Source organism: Littorina saxatilis, linkage group LG10 (assembly GCF_037325665.1).
Source record: "Littorina saxatilis isolate snail1 linkage group LG10, US_GU_Lsax_2.0, whole genome shotgun sequence".
In the NCBI taxonomy this organism is placed as follows: domain Eukaryota; kingdom Metazoa; phylum Mollusca; class Gastropoda; order Littorinimorpha; family Littorinidae; genus Littorina; species Littorina saxatilis.
The window spans coordinates 44,693,075-44,699,353 of record NC_090254.1 but is presented as its reverse complement, the minus strand read 5'-3'; the positions used below and the strand labels follow the sequence as shown (position 1 = coordinate 44,699,353).

The following is a 6,279-nucleotide window of genomic DNA, read 5'->3' as shown; positions in this document are numbered from 1 at the left end:
AGGACACAAAATTAAATAGTTTCAAACACTTTTTGCAAAACAAAACAAAATAAATGTTGGCGTATATGGGTTAAGACTTTCCAATAAAAGACTTCCTCCTTTCTCAGATGTTCTGTTTATAGCCTCTGTAATTTCGTTTTGAGAGAAATTCAAGTTTTACGCCCTCACAGCAAAGCCATTAGGGGAATGTTACCGGTGTAGGATCCGGTCCGGTCCCCCCTCTGAAGTAGTCCCCCGGGGGACCAATTCGTGGCAAAAACTGCTCTATAATGGTCCCCCCTTAGACATCCAGCCTCGTTTTTCTTAGGCATTCAAGCCATTTTCAATCTATATCTTCGTCCGGTATTATGTAGTGCACAGACAGCAATCTCTTTGACTATATTTTGCAGAAAATAAAATAGATCTGATTTATAATGCCGTTCAAAAGAAAAATCACATGAAATAAAATGAATAATAAATAAATACTGATAAGAAGAAATGAAACCAGTCTCTGATTCTTTCCTTTCTTTTCTCTAAAATTGCTGGTAACATTACTAACATTGTAACAAGAAAAACGAGGCTGGATGTCTAAGGGGGGACCATTATAGAGCAGTTTTTGCCACGAATTGGTCCCCCGGGGGACTACTTCAGAGGGGGGACCGGACCGGATCCTACACCGGGTTTTAACCCGACTTTAGATGAGATACACAAGTGTATGCGTGTTTAGGTGGTATCAGCCACCTGCACTTATGGCAGAATGACCGAGGTCTTTTACGTGCCACTGTGGTGACACGGGGGTGGGAGATGGATACCGTCTCTGGGTCTGCACATAAGGTTGACCGGTGTCCGTCCCGGCCCGGATTCGAACCAGCGACCTTTCGATCACAAGTCCAGTGCTCTACCACCTGAGCTACCCGGGCCCCCTTACCTCCGTTTTGGAGAAATTCAAGTTTTACGCCCTCACGGCAAAGCCATTAGGGGCATGTTCCCGGGTTTTAACCCGACTTTAGATGAGATACACAAGTGTATGCGTGTATACCGAGGTCTTTTACGTGCCACTGTGGTGACACGGGGTGGGAGATGGATACCGTCTCTGTGCAGTACCTCCTTTTCAAGTCTCCCTCCCTTTTTATGTCCTGATTTGCTAAGACTTGTGACGGTCGCGAAAGGAAAGTTCCACCGTAACAGTAATATTGCGCAGAGCAAAATACAGAACAAATAGACTGCCAACGTTCCAACATTTAGAAGAAAGAAAACAAGAAGTATGTTTATGAGTGTGTATTACTTTTAGTCTGTGCCCTTGACATCATCCAACCACTTCTCTCCCCTTTCATTCATTTCCGTTCCTAGAGTTCCTTCCCCTTTTTGCGTGTTTCCCCTCCATTTTCTTTCAAACCCTGTTCGTTCCGTGTTGCGTCTGCTTTTTGTTGTCTTTTGTGTTCTTTTCCTGATGAAGCTTCCAGAAGCAAAAATTCGTAATCGTCTTGTGTCGTCTTTGTATTGGTGAGTACAGTAATCCTTTGTTTTTTAAAGAAGTATGTTGTTGGAACGTTTAAATTTTGACAAACAAAACGTTACGTTCACAGATATTTTGATCCAGCCGTCTTTAAGTGCAGAGACAGACAAATCATTGCTTCGCTTGTGTCATACTGCAAGCGGCTGAACATTTTGTCAGAAAAGTTTATTTTCTGTATAATTAGTGTGTGCCTGTCTGTGCACTTAAAAGACTGGGTCGAAATATCTGTGAACGTTTTGTTTTGTTTTGTCAATAATTAAATGTTCCAACAACATACCTTTGTTTTGTTTTTTTGTCAAAATACAGGTTCAGCGCCTAGACATGTTAATGGAACTTTATCTTGCAAAGCTAGCAGAGACAAGGCGGACAAAGGCAGGCACTCATACATACACACAGTACATACTCATTTATCTTGTTTTTTGCATTATATTTCCTACCTTGTGATACTTCTGCATGTTCAACTCGTCCTGATACAAACAGAATACTCAAACTGAGGAAAAGTACTCCGCTGAAGAATGACATTTTCACCGTTCTTTTTGTTGTTGTAATTGTTCAAGACAACGGTTCAGGTTTGGTCTTCAAAGAAAATATAAATGTTAGAAAATGCAGTAAAACTTAAAACTTATTTGTTGTAATGTATTACGCGTGAAAATGCTGAGAGAAAACTACAGCAAGATAAGACACGTAACCCTTATTCACTGTCCCAGATCCAGTGCCAAAAAGCTGTGGCTGTTAAAGATAAAGAGAAGTACTTAATCTGGAAGAACTGCAATCTGCAGACAGATAGTCACTGACACGGACACACACACACACACACACGCACTTGCACACACTCACACACACACACACACACACATATATATATATACACACACACACACACACACACACACACACACACAGATATAGAAAGACAGTCAGAAAATAAGAGAGTTACACAGGCACACAAACAGACAGACACACAGGCACACAAAGAGACCCCAACTATCACCTTCCCACAAACAGACAAGAGCAACATACGCATGGTTGACTATGCCAGCAGCCCATCCCGAGCTCTCAGCCATACTTCACCCCACTGACAACTCCCCACGGCGTTCAGAATGAAGAGGAGACGGAGATTCTAAACAGGCTCATCCACCGTTGACTCCTATAACGAGATCCTTTCTTCCTCAATCTTTCGCTTCCTCGACGACGGATCCATAACGTGCGCTCCATTGGCCATAACCTCTGGCCTCCAAACTTTCTGGATGACGGGGTGTTTTGAGACTCGGCCGTTTTGACCAAGGAGTTGAGAAAGCAATGTGTAGCTAATGGACCGTTCTGAATCTCGGTCCGAGTCTATGCCCGCGTCCATTACTTTTTGATTCTTTTAGAACCGGATCCAATGTCCCTGTCCACTATTTCATTTCTTTAGGTTCGAGTGTGATTTCTGCGTCCATTAATTTGTGGTTTTCTTGTAACCTGAAATTCCTTTAAGACCGAATGTTTGACTGTTTACATGAACCGTGAAGTTGTATTTGAAAGGTGGATTGGATCGTTGATCTCAGGTCATGTAGAAATCGGTGTTGGACATGGAACTGGACAAGAAACGCTTCTGCTTGGTGATTTTGTGAGTCGTCTGAGACCATTCATCATCCCGTCTCTTTCACAAGGCAGCTGTTCTTGCGTTCGTGGCCTGGCTCACTTGTTAAGGTCATCTTTAATTGAGCTCGAAGTTGACTTCACATAGAATTCGCGAAATATTTTTACCGAAAATTCAGTGCCGAACCTTTGTGCAGCCACCTTCGTGAAGTAGACTTCTTGAAATCGACTTTGCTGAATTCATATCAGGCTTTAGAGACTTAGATTCCTCCGAAAGCGGCGTATTGCTGCCTAAATGGCGGGGTAAAAACGGTCATACACGTAAAACTCCACTCGTGCAAAAACACGAGTGTATACGTGGGAGTTTCAGCCCACGAACGCAGAAGAAGAAGGAGAAGAGACTTAGATTCTAGGAAGTTGATTTTACCCCCATCAAAATAAGATTATGGACAGACAGTTGCCTCTCATTTGGCAAACGGTTGCAAAGTTCTGGTAAAAATTAAGAATGCGTGATAAAATAAACATCTGTTCACATGTGTTCATATCATGAAAATGAGGACCGGCACGGTTGGCCTAGTGGTCAGGCGTCCGCCCCGTGATCGGGAGGTCGTGGGTTCGAACCCCGGCCGGGTCATACCTAAGACTTTAAAATTGGCAATCTAGTGGCTGCTCCGCCTGGCGTCTGGCATTATGGGGTAAGTGCTGGGACTGGTTGGTCCGGTGTCAGAATAATGTGACTGGGTGAGACATGAAGCCTGTGCTGCGACTTCTGTCTTGTGTGTGGCGCACGTTTTATGTCAAAGCAGCTCCGCCCTTCGTGGTCGGCTGGGCGTTAAGCAAACAAACAAACAAAATGTAAATGAGGTCGGGTCAAACTACACTCTGGTTGAGTCCTCAGAAATAATGTTCCATTGTTCGTATATACAAAGTAGCCGCGCCATAGTTCAATCTCTAAAAACTTTGTTGTTTATTCTATTAAAATTTGGAGAACTTACACGTGACACAATACATTATATTTCCTTTTGTCGTTAAAGATTACACATTTGAAAAAAAGTCTTCGAGTTTTACACTCTGACCTCAGTGACACAACATCGCAAATGTTGTGTTTATTTCTTTTTATATCGTTCTTCAAAGCAGTTTCCTCTTTTCTTCGAAATCGAACACATTGTGCTCAAATCTAACTGGCGCAATGTTCAAATTAAATCGTCACAATGTTTGAACAGGCAAACTACAGAATGAATTATTGTAAAGTCGAGTAAAATGGTTCAAGTTCGAAAGTAAGTCATAAATGGTTGTTCCACTGCAGAAAGACCACTAGCTGTTTGGACGAAAAGAAAAATATCGAGAAAAGAAGCCAGCAAAATAAGCCATCAGACCAGTCAGCCAGCAAAGCCAGCAGTCACATAGCCAAGCCGGGCGTGAATAGGATGAGCTGTCAGTCAAGCGTGAAAGGGATCATATGACAGGAGAGGCCACGCCCCCTACCTCTCAGCGAAAAAAGCCAACCCTCGTAGAGTCACTCTACGCATTGTGGTGTGGCTCTGTGCTCTATTGGTGACAGGGACATCGCGCATCACAAGGCGCTTTATGTCTGCCAATGGCGCCTTTAACTTTCCGTGAAATGTTTGATTCTTGCAGAAAATGAGGAGGCATGCGCAGAGGAGGGGTCCACTCTCACCACATAAGCGGCTTTGTCCACTGGGGGGGGGGGGGGGGAGGTAAGCAGGGCATGGGGGTGGGGGTGATTCTTGTTTTGTTGGCACCTTTGGGAAGAGAAGCGAGAGAGAGAGGGGTAGGGGGGGGGAGAGGGAAAACAGAAACAGAAACAGAAACAGAGAGGGATTAGAGGCAGAGAGGGGACGGGGGGGGGGGGGATTACAGAGAGACAGAAGCAACGAGACATTGGCAAAGAGAGAGAGAGAGACAGAGATGGAGAGAGAGAGAGAGTGAGAGAAAGAGTGATGGAGAGAGAGAGAGAGAGAGAGTGATGGAGAGAGAGAGATAGAGAGAGAGTGAGAGAAAGAGTGACGGAGAAAGAGAGAGAGAGATAGAGAGGGAGAGAGAGAGAGGCAGAGAGAGAGAGAGAGATGGAGAGAGAGAGAGAGAGAGAGAGAGAGATGGAGAGAGAGAGAGAGAGAGAGATGGAGAGAGAGAGAGAGAGAGGGGGGGAGAGAAAGAGAGAGGCAGACCCACCGACCGACCGACAGACACAGAGAAAGGGGGGAGGGAGGGGTCGGAGAGTCGCTTGTTGAAAAAGTAATTTCTTCGCGATATCGTTATTAACTCGCTGTTCTCCTTGTTCAGGGAAGCTTGCCTAAACCTGTCAGCTTTGTAGACCCCTCTCAATCTCCTCCCCCTCCTTCTCTTTTTCTATTTTTTTTTTCTACTTTTATAATTCGAGGAGAAAAGAAATCCTTCACGACGAGCGTCTTGTGACGGAGGGGAGGCAACTCGCGAATAATGGTCTGGCAATGACTACCTCCCTTTACAAACCGCGCGACGCCATTTTGGTCTCGGCGCCATGCGGCGTAGGGTTTTCAGACAGCTCGGACCGGAGAGAAGGGAAAGGAAACTATGAAACCATTTAACTCCGCCGGCCGCGATAAATTGATTATATTCTCCGGGCTCGCGCTCCCGGTGATATATCCCTTTTTGATTCCACATAGACGAAAGGGGCTTGCTTCAAGTGTGGCCATTGTCGGTGCTGAGACGATCTCCCCAGCGCGCCTCTCGGAGCCACTCTGTCTGCTAAAGCCCCCCGATCCCTAAATTTCCTGCTACTCCCGTACCTTCCTGCCGAACCCGTCACCACCCCCACCCCCTCCCCCACACACACGCTGACTTCCATCATATCAGTCGTCCAAGTCATTCTGCTTCTGCCCCTCCCTTTTCGAAGAGATGTTTGTATCCTTCTTAGTGATTTAAAGGCTCAGTCCTTTTCGTCTTCTTCTTCTTCTTCTTCTTGTCGATCACAATCTATACTGTCAGCCCGGACAGCGAGACGAATGATGCCGTCTTCTCCAGGTCTTTCTTTCAGCTTGCAGTGAAGGGAGACAAATGATGCCGTCTTCTCCAGGTCTTCCTTACAGCTTGCAGTGAAGGGAGACAAATGATGCCGTCTTCTCCAGGTCTTCCTTTCAGCTTGCAGTGAAGGGAGACTACAGCTGGTCCTTCTCATGAAAACTGTTTTAGGCCAAAAAAAA

At 45.2% G+C, this 6,279-nt stretch overlaps 1 long non-coding RNA gene across 1 annotated transcript in view; it reads right to left on the bottom strand.

Annotated features, from left to right (window-relative positions):
* Nucleotides 1-2,132, bottom strand: part of LOC138979258 (uncharacterized) — a 4,398-nt gene extending 2,266 nt beyond the window's left edge. Inside the window, exon 1 of the long non-coding RNA XR_011459957.1 lies at nucleotides 1,933-2,132. This is a non-coding gene — a long non-coding RNA (uncharacterized lncRNA). The remainder of the gene's footprint in view (nucleotides 1-1,932) is intronic.
* Nucleotides 2,133-6,279: the final 4,147 nt, after the last annotated feature.